The 19,944-nt window shown below is 44.5% G+C and overlaps 1 non-coding gene and 1 pseudogene across 1 annotated transcript; both read right to left on the bottom strand.

Annotated features, from left to right (window-relative positions):
• Positions 1 to 7,041: 7,041 nt before the first annotated feature.
• Trnas-gcu (transfer RNA serine (anticodon GCU)) lies at positions 7,042 to 7,123 on the bottom strand. The gene has a single exon. It is a non-coding gene; the product is annotated as a tRNA-Ser (tRNA).
• Positions 7,124 to 17,156: 10,033 nt separating this feature from the next.
• On the bottom strand, positions 17,157 to 18,060 carry LOC131911022 (putative vomeronasal receptor-like protein 4; annotated as a pseudogene).
• Between the last annotated feature and the right edge of the window lie 1,884 nt (positions 18,061 to 19,944).

Raw genomic sequence — 19,944 nt, 5'->3', positions numbered from 1 at the left:
CAGAAATCCATCTGCCTCTGCCTCTTGAGTGCTGGGATTAAAGGTGTGTACCACCACCACCCAGCTAATTTAGAACTTTTAAAAGACAGTTAAATTTGTTTGTTTATAGACAGTCTTAATGTATAGCCCTGGCTGGCCTGGAACTCACAGAGATTCTCATCTCTGCCTCTATAATCTTCTGGGATTAAAGGCATGCTACACCATGCCTGGGCATTTTTATTATTTTAATTATGTGTGCATATGGCTTTATGGATGTGAATACAGATGCCTGTTGAGTCCATAAGGAGATGTCAGATATGGAATTCCAGGCTGTTTGTGGGAATTACAGTGTGGGTGTAATCGGGAACTGGATGTGGTCTTCTGCAGGAGCAGAAATGCTCTTACCTGCTTAGCTGTCCATCTGGCCCCAGAATTTATGACTTTTTGATTAGGAAAAACCAGCACACACACAACTTTAAGAAATCAATCATTGCTTTCTTACTCTGAGTAGTTTTCTGGATTTCAGTTTTTCCTGGAAGGGAAACACTGGCAGAGAGGCACAGGAGTGAGGTAGAAAGATCACAAGTTTTCGGCCTGCCTGGATTTGATGGCTAGTTCCAGGCAAGCCCGGGAGCTTAATGGTGCTTCTCAAAGTAACAGAAGGGCTTGGAGTTTGCTTTTTTTTTTTTTTAAACAGCACTTACTGAGCATCTATAAGGCTGGATTAGGAGTGCCACTGATGGGAAGTGGGAGGGAGGCCCCAACAGTTTATAAGGACCTGTTCATATGGCTGACATGGCTTCCTTCACCCCTGTGCTTAGACTGACCCAGAACTGGAGGACACCGTTGTGGACACCACCCCATCCTTACCCAGGGTGGGGTGGATAAATAGCTCTTCTCTTTCTGGGTTGGGACTGCTACACTGTATGGAAGGCCTTCCAGGGCCAAACACCAGGAAAGGGCAGTTCGGCTTGTCTTTGGCCTAATCTTTTTTGTTTTCTTTCCTTTTGATTGTCTTCCTGTCTCTAGATCTCATATTTGAGCTCCCCAGAGTCTTCCCTGTCATGCAGAGCAGGCCCCTGTCCAGCTGACTTCTCCTTACTTGAAGTCTGCACCTGCAGCCATATGCGCTGAGATATGCATCTTCGATATTCTCTCTAAAGGACATCAAAGCAGTCATTGCCACAATCTTTTCAGCAGTGTGTGTCAGGAGTGATCAAATGTCGGTTATATTGTTTTACTTTAACCCAACTTAATTTTTTCACAAACACAAATCATTGTCTCCATGTATTTACTATTTTTAGTTTATTCTATGTGTGTATGCATGTGTATTCATGCAGGTGTACCTATGTATAAGTGCATGTATACGTGTGTGTGTGTGTGTGTGTGTGTGTGTGTGTGTGTGTGTGTGTGCGCGTGCGCGCGCGCGCGCGCGTCCAGAGGACAATCTTGAGTTCCGTTCCTCACTCAGTCCTATCTTTTTTGTGAGAGGGTCTCTCACTGTTCTGGAACTTGCCAAGTGGGCTAGGCTGGCCAGTGAGCCCCAAGTCCGCCTGTCCCCAGCTGCTCTCATCACCCCCCCTCCTTCCTTTTTTAAAACATGTGTTCATGGATTAAATTGAGGCTCACTGAGCTATCACCCCAGTCTCATTATCCTTATTTCAGAGGTGAAGCTGAGCTCCAAAGGAGAGAACTAATCTCTTACTAATACCCCATGGTTTAGTGGCGACACCCAGTGGTGGAAGAGGCGACCTGCATACCTTCCTCCATTTCAGCATCTGCTGCTTCCATGTCCTCATCCTCACCGTCAGCAACCCGCCACGTCTCTGGGCTGTCTCTGTCCTTGTTTCTTTTTCACTCAGTCTTTCGTTCACCACGGCCTGCTGTGTCATGTGTGACAGACAGAGGCTGGGAGGATGAAATGTCCCGCATTCAAAGCCTTTCCCCGCTAGAATGAGCCCTGTATTTTCTATCTCAGCTTTTACCATCTTAAGCCTTCCTGACTGTCACAGTGAAAGACAGAGACTCCAGAGTTCACTTGGTCCATGTGACTCTGCTGGAGTCCTTCGGGAGATCTTCTGCTCTCCCAACCTGGATTTCAGCTTATTACTCCTCATCACACACAGTTTTTCCAGATTATTGATAGTCAGCCCTTCCCTCCCTGGACGAAAGTTTCACCCAATGAATAGATTCTCTTCCTTTGTCAGAGAAGTCGCTACTTTTGTGCCTGTCCTCTCCTTAGTTTCTTCCTTTGAAGCCCATTCATTCTCAGCCCTGTGCTCTGGCCTGCTGTCTTCTCTCTAGGCTCCCACAGCACCTCATAGGCGAGCGTCTCTGTCTCACACATCCCCTTCCTGAGCAGTGACCGTCATGTAATCTAAGCCCAATGTTGAACTGAACATGAAAACTTCAGAATTTGTTGATTCATCCTGGGAAGACTGAAGAGAGCCAGCTCGTAGATGCTGGGAGAAAATTGACAGTGATTTTCAGTTTCCACCACTGGCAGCTTCCGCTGCTCAGGCCTTGGCAAGGTCGTACACCAAGAATTAGAGATTCGAAGACACCAGGAGAGGGCCTTGGTCGTACACGATTCCCACGGCTCACTTTGCCGTCCCTCTCACTTCTGCTTCCACAGTGGCAGCCGGATGTGAAGAGATGAGCTCAGGGCAGATGCAGCAGAGATGAGTGCCATCTGTACCCACACTGGACGCTTAGGAGGTCACAGGCAAATGTGAGCACATCGTGGACTAGAGCTGGGTCAGTCCTTGCGCTGTAAAAGAATGACAGTGTGGAGTATAAGATTATGTAAAGAATAAAACTGTAACAATGACATTAATGATAAAACATGAAAGAAATCCACCCTTGGTCTCAATCCCTGGAGGCATAGCAGCGTATTTGATTCTGAAAAGGTCCTTTACACTAGGATCTCCAATAGTCTGTATGTACAAAAGAGGAATCACGAAGGATAGGGATAGAGATGGCAATGAATTAATTGCCCAACGCCACATAGGGAATAACTGTCTGAATTCAATTCAATATTTAGTGCCTTCTGCAGGTTGATTTACAAGACGCCATCTCAGACACTTGGACGCATTATTTTTGTGTCCTAGAATTTGGACTAGATGGGGACACATTTTCTGGTTTCACTAAGTTAGCCTCACTTGTTGACCCGGCTGCCCTTCTGAGGCACCAAAATAGGGATAACAGTGTCAGATGTTGAAATCAGCCATTCTTTTTGGTCCTAAACTCCTTTGTCATGGCAAGTTGCCAGTATTGAGGGAGGTGATGATAATGATGATGATGATGCATGTGACGGTGACAATCTTAGTTATCTTAAGGTGATCCTTTCTATTTGTCCTTCGGTATTTCATTCAGAACATACAAACAATATAGCGATATTAATATTCGTGCATTTGAAGTGTTTAACACATTAGAAATGAGGCTAGAAAACAAATGGCAAACTGGAAAATATTTCTATTATGTAAAATTGAAAAGGTCTATATTAATTTTTTGTTACAAATCTCTTCACAAACATCCCAAGGGCCTGGAGATGTATCTCAGTTGTAGAGATACATCTGGGTTTGTCCCCGGCAACACAGATACCAACTAAGGTGGCACATATCAGTAATTCCAGCACTTGGGAGATAGAAGCAGGAAAACCAGAAGATCAATGTCAAATTTGACACTAATGTTTGAGGCTAGCTTTGTCTACATGAGATTCTGTGTTAAGTACAAAATACAAAAACAATTCTAGGTAGTCAGAAAAGGTGGTAGGTCCTTTTTCCCCTAGCTCATATGTTACTAAAGTCAAAACAATAAAACACCTTGTAACTCTTAAGAAAAATGGGGCTTTTCAAGTGTGGAAGACTGTTTCTCAGCCGGCTCCTCTGGATTGCAGCCCCTTACTAGCCCTTTGTGTAACCTCACCTCATGAGTGGGGATTAGACAGACTTAAACACTTCCAAGAAAAATACACTGGACATAATGGCCTGTGACTTCCTAATTTAGGTTATGGTGATGGTGACTTTTGTCACTCTCTCTGGGTCTTAAGGCTTGCTCTTTTGAAACAAGGCAGTACATTGTAAGCAACCTACACAGAACTCAAATGACCATCAATGGGGCTAGCCACTGTCTGGCCACAGCTGTCTAGAATGTCTAACATCCTGTCAACAACCAGGTGGGTGATTACACCAAAGCCAGTCCTGTACTTCGACCTTAAGTCAGCTGATACTTCTGGTGCATCAACTGTAGCTGTGTGAAGGAAGCTCAGACACCAGCTGGGGGGAGGGAGGGTCTAGGGGGACCAGCTAGGCCACTCTTTCCTAACATTCTGGTTCTCAGAAATCCGAAGATAATAAATATTTTAAACAATGACATTCTAACTTGATGTGCAAATATTAGTAACATAAATACAAGGAATAAATAAGTTGTAATCATGCCATGACATAATTAGGCAGAAATGTTAGTATTAACATATATACAGCAATAATAATGAACCTTACTGGATAGTAACAAAAAGGCAGAAAAAAACACATATGATTCTCCACCAAGATCTTCTCCCTTATTTGGCCAGTTCTTTATGCTTGACTAAAACTCCAAGGTCCAACTATCAAAACACCAAGGTCCAGCAATCAAAATTCATTATCTGGCTAACATGTCCAATCACGACTTAAACTCATCCGAACACAGACTTCCCCTTTTTCTCCTTAAAAACCACTCCTATGGAGACACCTGCTGCAGTCTTTACCCTGTCCAGAGGCAGCCCCGCCCCCACCCTGTCTCCTCTCTGGGTTAATAAATCTTTGTGCTGAGAATTCGGTGTCTGTGTGTGTTCTGTGCCGACTCCGAGGCCTCTTCGGTAAGCATTAATGTGTAAGAATGATAAACTGGTGATAAGAAAATGTAAAGAGGTGACGCATGTGAAAGCTGGGTTAGTGGCTAGACCTGAGGAGAGTCTTGTCGCGGTTATACCGGTGCTTGCTCTGTGATTGCCTAAGCAGTTATTTTGTGAACTGTTGGGCTTGTGTGATGTTCTAGAACCAAAACTTGAGAAGAAGCCTGCTGGGTGTTGTGGCACTCGCCTTTAAGCCTAGCACTCAGGAGGCAGAGGCAGGCAGATCTCTTTGAGTTCAAGGCCAGGCTGGTCTACCACAGTGAGTTCTAGGACAGCTGGGGGTTTGTAGAAAGACCCTGTCAAAACAAAAAACCAAAACCAAACAACATTAATAAATAAATAAATAAGAAGCTGATTTTGTAAAGCAAGAATTTTGTGAATGCAAAAAATAGAAGTTCTGAGATAACTATGTGGCTTTTGTTGTTGTTGTTGTTTGATTTTTGTTGTTGTTTTGTTTTTTGAAACAGGGTTTCTCTGTATAATAGCCTTGGTTGTCCCAGAACTCACTTTGTAGATCAGGCTGGCCCTGAACTCACAGAGATCTTCCTGCATGCACCACCACTCCTGGCTTACGTGGCTATTTTATACTAACATAAATTTCAGTATTTTTTAAAACAGTTTATGATTATTTAAAAACTTCTGCAGTTAGTAGTTTTTTAAAACAATATTTTTATTTTTTGAAAAATGTATACAATATATCTTGATCCTACTACCCTATCTAAATCTCCTCAGAAACAACACCCCATCCACCTGCCTTTCATCTTCATGTCCTTATTTATTTATTTACCTTTTTAGTCTAATTAGTGTTCCCTATATACACATGGTCATGGGGTCGTGTGGGGGGATGGGCAACCTACTAGTGGCTACTCCCATCCAAAGAAAGGGACTGTCCCTTCCCTAGCGGTCAGAGTCAGCCAGGGCTGCAGCCTCTGTGGTCCCTCTCCCGCCCATGCTGGAATTTTCAGCTGCCTCGATCTTGCACAGGTAATCACTGTAGTCAGAAGAGGGCACGGCACAGCAGCCCCTCCCCCACCTTATCTGTCTCCTACATTCTTTTTGATTCTTCTAACAAGATGTTCCCTCAGCCTGGGGGAAGGGGAGTTAGTAATTATTATTATTATTATTATATATATATATTTTACCCACTATTGATTACGTAATTTTATTTTTTTATTTTTCATTTTTCTTTATTAAGAAATTTTCTACTCACGCCACATGCTATCCACAGATCCCCCTCCTCCATCCTTCCACCCCCAGACCTCTTTGCCAAGCCACCCCACATCCCCACATCCCCCACAACAAGGTCTCCCATGGGGAGTCAGCAGAGCCCGGCACACTGAGCCTAGGCAGGTCCAAGCCCCTTCCCACTGCACCAAGACTGTGCAAGGTGTCACACCACAGGCACCGGTTTCCAGAAGCCTGCCCATAGACCAGGGACAGATCCCGATCCCCCTGGGGAGTTAGTAATTCTAAGGACAGACAGGTTGACAGCAAAGGAAAGCATACTTAGAGAATGTCGTTTGTAAGATTCTAGCCATTCTACTCACTAGATAGATCCAAAATACACGTGTAAATACAGCCTATGTTTCATTACGTACCAAGTATGGAAGCAGTAATAATTTCAGTCTGGTGGTTCTGGTGTGCGTGTGTGTGCGTGTGTGTGTGTGTCACACGCGCGCACTCTGACCTCTTATTTTTAGTGCTCACAGTAGTGCTGATATATGAAAACGCCATAATGAAATGAAAGTAACAAAACGGAGTGGAGAGAGACCTCAGCTTCGTCCAGTGCTGATATATGAAAACGCCATAATGAAATGAAAGTAACAAAACGGAGTGGAGAGAGACCTCAGCTTCGTCCAGCTCCCCTTTTCTCCCTACCCCCTTCTTTCTCTTCTCACCCTTTCTTTGTTTTTCCTTCAGTGGCCAGGAGGGAACTCGCTAGGAGAAACTGCATTAAATTGACCAAGCCAAGCGCTTCGCTGGCACCCTAGCAACAAATGAGCGCCAAGTCAACCACAGCGGTTAAAACCCAAACAGAGTTTAGTAAGATTTAATATGCTGGAACCAAGCCGCCGTCCTGAGCAAGTTCATAGCTACATATACATCTCTAGCTGGGCTTGAATTCACAACTACATATAAACCTTCTGTTATAAACAAAAGGCCCAGGTCGACGAGGATGGGATTCGAACCCACGCGTGCAGAGCACAATGGATTAGCAGTCCATCGCCTTAACCACTCGGCCACCTCGTCAGAGCATGCCAACGGCACCACGTGGCTCGGTCAGAGTTTTCTACCTCCTGGCCACATTGTGGCGCACCGAGGGGCACTGGGGCAGTCGGGGACACGAGGCTTGTCCCCAGAGAAAAGAACTAGAAATGAACAAAACGAGAGGGGCGAGAAACCCCAACAACAACAAAATAATGCCGGGATGTGTGTGCTTCCGCAGCGTTCAGCAAAGCAGTACCCAGGACAGAAGCACCGGGGAGGAGCCTCCTGGGCGGGCCCTGTCTGCAGACGTGGGAGCGTGAGGCCGTGCAGGAGGGGACGGTGGGCGCGGCAGAGGTGGGCGCGGCAGAGGTGGGCATGACAGACGTGGGCGCGGCAGAGGTGGGCATGACAGACGTGGGCGCGGCAGAGGTGGGCATGGCAGAGGTGGGCATGGCAGAGGTGGGCATGGCAGAGGTGGGCATGGCAGAGGTGGGCATGGCAGAGGTGGGCATGGCAGAAGTGGGCATGACAGGTGGGCGCGGCAGAGGTGGGCATGGCAGAGGTGGGCATGACAGAGGTGGGCGCGGCAGAGGTGGGCGCGGCAGAGGTGGGCGCGGCAGAGGTGGGCATGACAGAGGTGGGCATGACAGAGGTGGGCATGGCAGAGGTGGGCCAGGCCCGACCGGCCGACAGCGCCCCCTGGTGCCCGAAGCGCGTGCGGGTTCCCACCCCCGTGTGTCTGCCTCCGACCTCTGGGGAGCTAGTGCCTAGGGAAGGGGTCTCCGGATCGGATCCGAGTAGACGGTACTCAGGATCCGCTGTCTTCTGTGTAGTAGGATCTTCTCCCAGGCCACCGGCACTAGAGGGACCCTGATTTCTAGCTCGCCTAGTCGGCATTTGATTTTCCAAGGAACGTGGTGCTTGGAAAAGTACGCGTAAACACACGCCCACACCGCGCGCGTGGAGCCAGAGACAGGCAGAAGGGAGGGAGGGAGAGGGCGGGTGGCACCTGGAGCTACGAGATGATTGCGGAAAGAGGTGAAAATTACTATTTCACCTGTTTTTGTTTGTTTTAGGAAATGAATAATGCATAAAATAAGTAAACATGGATAGAGATTACTGACTAGTCTGTCATAAATGTCCGCTCGAAAATGAGTTAAAAGCAAATCCTTTTGTTGTTGTTTTGCTTTGCTTTTTGTTTTGTTGCGAGAGGGTGTAGCCTAGGCTGGATTGAAACTGGTGGCAACCCTCCTGTTTTAGGCTTTCCAGTGCTGGAATTACAGGCATGAGCTACATGCCTGGCCGAAAAGTATGGTTTTTTTTTTCTCCCTCCCTCCTTCCCTCCCACTCTCCCTCCCTCCTTCCCTCCTTTTCTTTGTTTCTTTCAAGATTTATTTTTATTTTTGTGTATGTGTATGTCAGTGTGGGAGTATATATGCATGTGGGTACCGGAGGAGGCCAAAAAAGGGCGTGGGAATTACACTCAGGTCCTCTGGAAAAGCAAGAAGGCTTGTAACGCTGAACCACCTCTCTAGCCTCAGAAAGCAAGTTTTCTAAGGAAGAGAACGGCGATTTCAGAGGAAAGCACGGAGCAAAGGTGAACAGGCAGTTACATCTGCAGGTCAGATGAAGAATGAGTTGTGATGAGGCAAGTTGGGGGCAGATCACCTCTATCCCCACACCTGAAAAGGAAGGAATCAGCAAGATTCCTCACCGAGTCCAGGCAAATCAGTCACCGCTGACCACGGGAGGAACAGGTGCCAGCTGTGCCTGACTGTGTTCATAACTGTCCAGTCAGGGTTCTTTCCCGAAGGGTGCACCAGCATCTGTGCGCTGGTTTTTGTGAATCAAGAGTTACAACGAATAGTTATTTTCTTCTTTCTTGAAGAGCCTTTATGCTGTGGTTTGTTACATGACCTGCTTGGTTCAAGCAGCCCCATCTCAGCTCTGCAGCTTCCTACCACCTTGCTCCCCATGCCCAGTATGATTCTGGTTTTTGCACCAAGAAGAATCTAGACCTCACTATCTTTCAACAAGGACTTTTCTTCACAGAGCATTCTTGACTTCCCTCTCTTTAACTTAGCTGAATCCTTGACTTCTCAGTTGAAAGCACTGATTTAAAAATTCTGATCAAAGCTAATCACATGTTTTAAAGTTTCACTTGCTTCAAAATATGTGTAAGCAGAACAGTGGTCTCCTTATTTTCCTTTAGTAGTGGCAAAGAGTTTCACTGTTTGGTGTTAAAATAATTTGTTAATTTATGGTCAGGATCTTTCTGACCTGCAGCTTGTGATCCTCCTGCCTCAGCCAGCCTCGGGCTGGGGTTACAGGCGTATACCACTGCCGTTTGCTCCCATTTCTGTGTGCACTCACGTGTGTGAGTATGCATGCAACAGGAGGCCAGAGGAGAGGTCTGGTGTTGCTTCTTAGAAACAGCCCACCTTTCTTTGGGAGACAGGGTCTCACTGGGACCTGCAACCTGCCAAGTCATCTAGGCTGCCAGTGACCCTCAGGGTCGGCTTGTCTCTACCTCCCCAGCACTGGAATTACAAGCACATATGGCATGCTCGACAGAAACAAAACAAAGCAGATGGAGGGTTCTGGGGCTCTCCTCCGGTCCTGATGCTCAAGGCAAGCACTTTCCTGAGCATCTCAACAGCTGATCCCCAGCACCACACAGTTTTTGCTGTGGTTAGTTGAGCTGCTTTCTGCCTGATCTTCCCAGATGCAGCTGTCATGTAGCCGTCTCTGTTGGGGCTGGTCTTCCCACAACCTGTGGACCTCTGCATTGTGGGTTTGTGTGTGTGTGTGTGTGTGTGTGTGTGTGTGTGTGTGTGTGTGTGATTGTTTCCATGTGCTGTAAAGAGGTGCTTCTTTTATGAGGGGTGTTAGCTGCACTTCTCTGTGGGTGCACGGATAAGATTTCTACAGTAGTGAGGGATGAATGGTGCTGGTCTGGCAAAGTGGTGGTAGTAAATTCTTTTCTGAGGTCCATGACCTCAGTATTCCTTGGGAAGCTGGCTAAGTATGTAGCACCAGGCATGATTTCCCTCCTGTTGAGTGAGAATTAAGTCCAGTTAGACAGCTGTTGGTTGCCACTGACATGTGAGTGCCACTTACTGCACCTTTATGCGTGTTCTAGCTTGTTTTATTATTTATTTATTTATTTATTTATTTATTTATTTATTTATTTATTTATTTTATTTTTTGGTTTTTCAAGACAGGGTTTCTCTGTGTTGCTTTGCACCTTTCCTGGATCTCGCTCTGTAGACCAGGCTGGCCTCGAACTCACAAAGATCCGCCTGGCTCTGCCTCCCGAGTGCTGGGATTAAAGGCGTGTGCCACCACCGCCCGGCGCTTGTTTTATTTTTATGTCAGCTTGACACAAGATAGACTCATCTGAAAAGATGATTGAGAAAACGCCTCCGTAAGATCCAGCTGTAGGGTATTTTCTTAATTAGTGATTGATGGGGGAGGGCCCAGCCTGTTGGGGGTGGGGTCACTCCTGGGCTACTGGTCCTGGATTTTATAAGACAGCAGGCTGAGTAAGCCATGAGGAGCAAGCCAGTAAGCAGCACTCCTCTGCGGCCCCTACATCAGCTCCTGCCTCCATGTTCTCCACTCCTTGAGTTCCTGACCTCACGATTTTGATGATAAATTGTTATATGGAACTGTGAGTGAAATTAACCCTTTCCTCCACAAGTTGCCTTAGATCATCACAGCAATAGTAACCCTAACTAAGACACTGTCTAAGCGGATACGGGAGGTGGTCACTTCTCAAGGAGAAGGACAGATTGTACACTCTCCAGAGAAGCAGCAGCAGCCTTACAAAAGCAGATGTCGGTAGCTTAGTTTAACTATGTTGTCTTAGATTAGAGTTCCTCCATTTATTTCCTTATTCCTATGTAATCTAATATTTCCTAAATAAGCTTTCTTAGGAAATCCATCCTATTCCCATTTTGACTAAAAACTTGTTTATATTTTTCTCCTTATCGGCAATTGCAGAATCTTCCATGTGTATAAGTTCTAAAATAGACTTCTTTCTTCTTACACCTCACAATGCCTCAGATCTATGGTTATGGCAAAGCATTCTCTGTATGGGTCAGACTTGGAATCGGCAAAGCTGTCCTCTGGTCTGTGTAGGAAGGTTGACAGTGTGACAAATGATTGGCCAGTGTGTGCAAACGCTGGCAACTCCTGCAGGCTCTTCTTTCTGGATGTTTATAGCTGGAGACTATTTACAGAGACCTCTTATTTCCTACAGAGTCCAGCTAACCCCTCCTCCTGCATTGTACATAAAAAATATGCTAAGATTTCTGGTTGCTGTATAGTTGGTGCCACTCAATCAGAATGCTTACTGTTCTTCATTCCATTGATGCCCCCACTCAGATTTCCAGAGCCAAGCTGTGCAGAAGGTGACAGAAGAGGGCATCAGATAACCTGAAACTGGAGTTACAGATATTTGTGAAGCACCATGTGGGAGCTGGGAGTCAAACTCAGGTCCTCTACAAAGCCACTGAACTATCTCTCCAGTCTCTGATATTAAACCTTATAAAATGTATGGTTTACGAATATATTCTTCCAACCAAGAGGATAGGTTGGTTTTACATTTTCTTTGTTTCTTTTTATTATATTTATATATTTATTGAGAGAAGGTCTTGCTAGGTAACTCAGGCTGTCCTCAAACTTGTGACCTTTTTATCTTAGCCTCCAAGTAGTACAAGTATGTATTACCAAGCCTAGCTGTTTTGAAATATGAATACATTGGGGAATGACTAACTTGTATCATTAATGTATGCATTGTCTCACATACTTTATCTTTTTTTTTTCCTGTGGTAGGAACACTTAAAATATACTCAGCAATTGTTCAAGATATAGTACATTGTGGGGGCTGGAACAATGGCTTAGTGGTTAAGAGCATTTATTGCTCTTGCAGAAAACCGAAATTCAGTTTCCAATAACCACATGGCAGCTCTCAATCTTATCTGTAACTCCAGTTCTGATTTCTGTGGGCAGTAGACATGCGCATGGAGTACATATATACATGCTAGTAAAAAAAACCATACACATAAAAAATATATGTAGTGCATTGTTATTAATGGTAGCAATCATAGTCACAGTGTTGCTTAATTGGTCTCTTGAGTACATTCCTCTTGTCTAACTGGCTAATTTTCCCCACTGTGCTTGGGTTTGGGCCAGAGCCTTATGACTGCTAGGCAAGCGCTGTACCTCTGACCCATTGACCCAATCCTTTAACCAGTATCCCCCAAAACCTGTGAGTCCCCAGTCTTGGTCCCATTGTTCTGTCTTCCTAAGAATGTAAAGCCCTATGTAACTGAAATCATGTGGCATTTTCAGTGTCTGGTATATTTCGCTGAACACACTGTCTTCCTGGTTCTTCATTGTTGTGGGATGTTCTGTATGACAAATGTGTTGCTCTGATTGGTTAGTAAATAAAACACTGATTGGCCAGTAGTCAGGCAGGAGGAAGTATAGGCGGGACAAGGAGGAGAATAATTCTGGGAAGTGGAAGGCTGAGAGAGAGACACTGCCAGCTGCCACCATGACAAACAGCATGTGAAGATGCCGGTAAGCCACGAGCCATGTGGCAAGGTATAGATTTATAGAAATGGATTAATTTAAGATATAAGAACAGTTAGCAAGAAGCCTGGTATGGCCATACAGTTTGTAAGCAATATAAGTCTCTGTGTTTACTTGGTTGAGTCTGAGCGGCTGTGGGACTGGCGGGTGAGAGAGATTTGTCCTGACTGTGGGCCAGGCAGGAAAACTCTAGCTACACTTCATATTGCTCCAAATGCCAGGATTACTACTGCTGCTGTGCTGCTTCTCCCTCTCCCTCTCCTCCCTCTCCTCCTCCTCCTCCTCCTCCTCCTCCTCCTCCTCCTCCTTCTCCTCCTTTTTTATCGGTAGCCAGTAGCCATGTCAGAGGAACAGTAGATGGCAATTGAAGTTCAAATGTCAGCCCACCAGAAGAAAAACTCTCTAATGGGCATGTCTCATTTAAGCAAAGCTTATGAGAACACAGACTCCAGAATGTATTTTGCTTCTGTTGTGTCCCTGAATGCTTGCTACTACAATGTATATGATGTGGGGAGTCACCACTACCTGTATTATAGTGTGTCTATCTCATGATTACATCTCCATCTACTGGGCGTTTAATTCTGTGGATTGTCAGAAAGATGATTTCTTCTTAAGCTTTATTGTCTATTGACACAGTTTTGTTGAATAAAAATAATACTAGAATATGTTTTATAAGTAAGTTCCACAAGGACTGTGAAACACTTAGGATTTGCTTTAGATCACAGCTTAGATTTATATTTAGAAAACATTTGTGTCCCAGAGCTAGGCTGGCTCAAATTCCTTTAATCTTTATGCTGAGATATGAAGTCACAGGTTTCTTGTACATCATTAGGTGAAACAAAGCTTCAAAAGGCTTAAGATTAGACCAGATGCCTTGCTAATGTTTTTTAGATAAATGGTTCCATTTTTTTTTCATGACAACACACAGCTGTACTGTTTGGCTAGGTTGTATATATAAAAACAGCCCAGTTATAGCTAGTTGGCAAATGATTAGTTCCTTGCACCCATTCCTGACCTCAATTTGTGAAAATAAATTCTGACTAGTCAAGGCTACAGATTATTATTTGACTTTGTAGTCCCAAATGAGGGCTGCAGATATTCTTGGGTAATTAGAACTCTGATATTGCCTGAAAGAGTTTGTTGGGATATATAAACTATAAAAGACATGATAGGATGGAGCAATATAGGAGCAACAGAGTTGTTCAACATGAAAGAGAACAGCATGATGAGAACATGAACAAAATAAAGAAACCATCAAGAGAGAATGTGTGTGAGTGTTTTCCTCCCTCAAAACACCTCAGATAGAAAAGTCTTAACTCCATCACGCTGTGGATTTTCCTTTGAGCCTTGTGTTGCTGGGCTGGCCCTCCAGACAGCAGTACCTTGTCCTTGTCCTCTTTCTCCTTCTCTTTCATCTTTGTCTTCTTGTCTTCCTCCTCCTCTTCTACTTCTCTTCTCCCTCCTCCTCTTTCTCCCTTCTAGGCAATTCAAGAGCTGTTTTTAGTTCTCTCCACCATTTATTATTGTGGGCTGGATACTTTGCTTTTTATTCATGTTATAATTTCTTTCCTTTTGTGGTGATGATTATTTTTTGTCCCTTTGTTTATCTATTTCAGCATTTTTATTTCAGCATTCAGAATAGTTGGCTCCATTATGGCATTTTAATACCTGCTGGGTTTGGTTGATCCTCTCCCAATTTCCTCTTCTTCTATTACTCCTCACTTCCTATTCCCATCTAGACCCTTAGGATTTCTTTCTTTTTGTGGATGAATAATATTTCATTCAGTTTATATATGACAGTTTTATGTATTGATCTATTGACAGACACTTAGGTTGAATCCATGTACATAGTGAATGCTCTTGTGACTAAACATAGAGTGCAAGTGTCTCTAACATTCTGATTTCATTTCCTTTGGCTGTATATCCAGTAGTTGGGGTTGTTGGATCATAAGGAAGAAAACTACACTTACCTTAAATGCAGTCAGTGACTCTTAGAAACAGTACATATCTATAAAACCGCACCTAAATCTTCACAGTAAGCCAGAAACCCTTCCATACTCCTCTACTATTATGTCCTCAACAGAGCAGGGAAATGCCCACCGTGAAAGACCCTACCGAGGCTCTTCCCACCTTCTACCAGTTTGACTTGCTTTTTCTGTCAACAGGAGCACTGACCAGCACCATTCCTACATCTCTCAGATCTTCAACACAGCCACCAACATACATTTGAGCCAGGCACAGTGGCATATAACTCTAATCCCAGCAGTTGGAATATTAGGGACAGGAAGATCAGGAGTTCAAGGCCATTGTGTTGATTTGAATAAAAATGGCCCCCATTAGCTCATAGGGAGTGGCACTATTAGAAGGCGTGGCCTTGTTGGAGGAAGTGCATCACGAGGGGGCAGGCTTTGAGATCCCAAATGCTCAAGCAGGTCTAGTATGACATTCACTTACTGCTGCCTGCAGTTCCAGATGTTGAACTCTGAGCTCCTTCTCTAGCACTGTGTCTGCCTGCATGCCACCATCCTTCCCACCATGATGATATTAGACTAAACCCCTGAACTGTAAGCCAGCCCCAGTGAAATATTTTCCTTTATGAGAGTTGCTGTGGTCATGAAGTCTCTTCACAGCAATAAAACCCTAATTAAGACAGCCAGCCTCTGCCTTAAAGCAAGAGGCCAGTTTGGGTTATTACATGAGACTGTGTCTCAAAAACAAAAAGAAAAACTTCAATAGCCAAAATGTTTATTTTTATTTGTAGTTAAGTGTATGTGTCTTTGCTCTTAATGGCTTGCTCTGTTTGCTGTCTCATGGCACCCAGGACCATCAGCTCAGAGGTGGCACTGTCCACAGTTAGTGAGGCCCTCCCACGTTAATCATCAGTCAAGAAATGCACCACAGGCTGGCTTACAGGTAATCTGGTGGAGGCATTTTCTCAATTGAGGTTCCTCTTCCAAAATGGCTCTAGCCTGTGTCAAGCTGACATAAAAACTACCAGCTCATGGATGCTATACTAACATGATTTTTCCAATACATAATTCATTCAAAACATCAGATTTTGGAAAACAGTATACACAGTAGTGTGCTTCCTTATGACACTTCCTGGACGCTTCCTGTTGCTCCTCCTCCTCACTCTGTCCCTCCCGCCCACTGCTCGCTGGCTTCTTCCTCCCTCAGTTAGCCTCGTCCTCTTTTCTCCCTCTCTTCAGACCTCTCTTTTCCTTCCCATGGCCCCCTCTCTAATTTCATGACTCCCCCTCAGATATACAAATATAAAAATTTAAATCTAGGATTGATATAAGAGGGAAAATATGCAGTATTTGTCTTTCTGAATGTGGATTATCTTGCTTACCACAATAATTTCTAGTTCCATCTACTTTGAAAATCTCATAATAATTTCATTTTTCTTTACATCTGAATGAAACTCCATTGTGTATTTGTGCTTCTTTATTCCTTCTTCTGCTGTGGAACATCTTAGCTGATTCCATTTCTTGCTTGTGGTTCCTCTTTGCATTTTTGCATTTCTTCAGGTCCGATTCATATAGACATACACATGTTCTCTCCTTTAGAAACCTGAAATTCTTATTACTCTTCATGTAAGCTGTGCAGTGCGCATGTTCCTTGCTTTTGGGATTTGACTCCCTGGAGACTGGTGTCTGTGAATACAGCAGGAACTTCCCATTCTTTAGAACTGTGGCACTCCATGTACTTTAATTGTTCATCTTTACTTCCTTTTTTTTTTGTTTGTTTGTTTTTGTTTTTGTTTTTGTTTTTGTTTTTCGAGACAGGGTTTCTCTGTGTAGCTTTGCGCCTTTTCCTGGAACTCACTTGGTAGCCCAGGCTGGCCTCGAACTCACAGAGATCCGCCTGGCTCTGCCTCCCGAGTGCTGGGATTAAAGGCGTGCGCCACCACTGCCCGGCTCCATCTTTACTTCCTATGAGGACATCTTTGTGACTCACTGTTTGGAATTGAATGAGGCTGAATGCTGCCCTTTGAACTTTTCTTTCTCCCTTTCCTTCCCTTCTGTTCCCTTCCATTCCCTCCCTCCCTTCCCTCCCCTCCCTTTCCTCCCTTTCCTCCCTTCCTTGTCTTTCTTTTGGTTGCCCTGAAACTTGCTACGTAAATAAAAAATCATGCTAGCCTCTGCATGATTTCATGAATTCATGTGCCTCTGCCTCCCAAGTGCTGGATTTAAAGGCATGCACCACCGCACCAGGTTTTTCTTTTCTTCTCTTCTCTTCTCCTCTTCTCCTCTTCTCTCTCTCTCTCTCTCTCTCTCTCTCTCTCTCTCTCTCTCTCTCTCTCTTAATTGAGAGAAGCTGTAGGATGACTTGTTAACTCCACATGCACTGCAAGAAGTCTGGGGCTACTCCTTGATCTTTCCTCTGTCCTTTTCTTAAGTCACAATGTGCAGCGTCTGGTGATTCTCCCACTTTATTAGCTGGTGGGGTTGTTACAGAACATCCTGACTCCTCAGTGAGGATGCCAGCAGCTAGCCAAGTGGAAATCCTTTATTATCAGGATAAAGGGGCTGAGAGCAGCATAGCCAACTCCTAGAAACAATTTAGCATTTAGTATTATGGAATCAAGTGTGAAGACAGAACCAATGTAGAAGGAGGAAATGAAATCTCCCAAGTAATAGAGGGGGAAACAGGTCATAAGAACGAGAACACTCCATGTAGCTCTGACTTCTGGGCTGGCCCTATTTGCAAACCTGGAGCTGTGAAGGTAGAGGACACGCTTGTGATGTCTATACAGGTGGAATGCCATGTACCCACTGCTCCAGCCCATGAGACTTTGAAAGATGACATCACGAAGAGCCATGAGAGACAGAAAAAGCCATTTAACTGTATACCCGGATGGCAGCATACAGCAATACTTACTGTATACCCAAGCTCTAGAGATATTCAGACTGCTGCCTGCTGTGATGTGATAAAGCAAGTTGGTGCTTATGAGAACATTAAAGATCCAAAGGAGGAGGAGAAAGGGAAGAACTTGCCATGACGTCTGTGGTTTGAGCTTTCTCCACAAGGAAGTCCTGGGACTGATGGTGACAGCCTGGACCACGCTGAGGAGACAGGTGGTGAAGATGGAGAGGCCCCGGGCCATCCTTGCCAGATAAACCACGGCTTTACAACCTGCATCACCCAGAACATTTTTGAAATGAAGGTCTGTGGCTATGTATCTGACCCCTGAAGTATAAAGAATGATTACATTTGAAATCGCCAGATGAGTGAAGATAAGGTCTATCAGTTTTTTTCTCAGAACCCATGATAAATATATGTACATGTCTCATAAATAAAAGGATGTTTCCTAAAATTCCAAGTCCAGAAAGAGAAAGGAAGATTAGTTGCTAGATGAGGTCACTCCAGATCATCTTTTGACTTCATGGTAAGAACTAGGGAAATACATTTTGGGAAACACAAATGAGTGAAGCTAACATACTTCACCTCCCTGGATTGTCTCTACGTTACATGAGAAATTTATGAAATATGAACATGTACATGGTTCTTTTCTAGCAGGCACATGATTATTGTCTTTGCTTTTCTTCTTTTTCATTTTCTTATTTTCACTGACATGCTGCTAATAGTGATATTTTAGACACAAATCCCACATTAATTCATCTATTTGCTTTTCCGGAAAAAAAAAATACCTCTTTGTGTTCCTCACTTCTAAAATTTACATGATCATTTTTTCCTACAAAAAACTAAACATGAGCACTATTGCACAGTGAATGTTTTTAAACCAGTGTGATCCCAAGTATTGGCTTCTCTTTTGTTTTCAGTCTGCACACCTGTTGTGTATCAGTTTTCTCCAAGATTAAGACTTTCCTTCTTGGAGCAAAGCTCCTTAAGATACATGATGTTAAAGGGAGGTAAAAAGTGTTCTAAGTGGGTGGGGTGAAACATTTCATTCTACAGGGAAGGAAGCTCATTAAACATGGGAAGTAAACAACTCAGTAGTTGCAGGAAGTCCCTGAAACTGATCCCCCACCCCTTCCAACCTGTATATAAACAGGACTTCTGACAAATATTTTCAGACAAACCTAGATGCCTGAAAGAAGCAGAGATCCTCCAAGCTTCCAAGAACAGAGTAAGACCTACTAACCTGTTGAGCTGGCTTTGACCTTGGTATGTAGGTGAGGATGAACTTGAACTGTTAATCTTCCTGCCCCCACCTCCCAAGTGCTGGGTTTACTGGATGTGCCTAGTTGAGGGGTTTGTTTTTTGTTATCTATGAGTGCCAATCTGGTGTCTCACTGTTGTGTGACAAAGCTTTTCCTGGGGAGATGCAATACATATCTACTCACCCCAGACAGGGATCCCACAACAGACCAAAGTGTGGATGAAGGGACTGGCCAGCTCAAGCGTGGCAAGCATGGCTCTGGCAGGCCTTGCCTTTCTACCAGATTCTGTCTGCCTTGCTAAAAACTGTTAGATTATATTTCTAAGGCTAGCCACCGAGGTCTATTCCTTTATTTGACCATTTCCTCCTCCCGAGGCTGAATACCAAAGTCCAGCTATCAAAGTATTAAAGTCCAGCAAAAGCCCCTTTGGTTCACCTAATTATCATGTCCAATCAAAACATACCACTGCATCCTAGCCCATTCTAACAGAGACCTCCCCTGTTTTCTCTTTCTGAGAATTACAGCTGTGATAAAGGATCTCTCTGTGAAAACAGGTGTTTGGGTAGGGTTTGTGCCTAATCTGGTCCCCAAGGGAACCCCTGCTGTGCAGGGGTCGCCTTCAATGGATACCAATAAAGTCTAACTTGGTGAACCAATGAATTTTCTTGTGTTACTTACAAGAGTATGGGTGAGGGATTACTTACAGGATGACTCAGAGACAGCTGTATCACTGAGGCTCACCCAGCATGAGCAACAGCTCACAAATGCAGGGAAACCTGGAGCACACCACAGGCTGCAGGACAGGTTGGAGACTGTCCTCTCTAAGTGACTCAGTTGGTCTAAACCTCTTCCAGGCAGCCAGGCTGGTTTCTGCTTCTCCCAGGCAGCTGGTCTGGCCTCAGTCTTCTTTGCAGCTTGGTCTGAGTCTTTTTTTGTAGTTCATCTTTTTCATTGCTTAGCTCAGTTAGCCTGAGAAGGACTCTCAGCTTTCCTTGTTTACTCTGGCAAGGAGGAGCCTAGTGGATCTGGTTGGATTTAGGGACTTTCTGAAGCTCTTTTGAATTGTTTACCTTTTTGCTTAAAGAGCTTCACTGTGGGGTGGAATGTTTTAGTCAAGAAAAGTGTTCTATGACT

Source organism: Peromyscus eremicus, chromosome 5 (assembly GCF_949786415.1).
Source record: "Peromyscus eremicus chromosome 5, PerEre_H2_v1, whole genome shotgun sequence".
Classification (NCBI taxonomy): domain Eukaryota; kingdom Metazoa; phylum Chordata; class Mammalia; order Rodentia; family Cricetidae; genus Peromyscus; species Peromyscus eremicus.
This window is presented reverse-complemented; position numbering and strand designations above follow the sequence as displayed.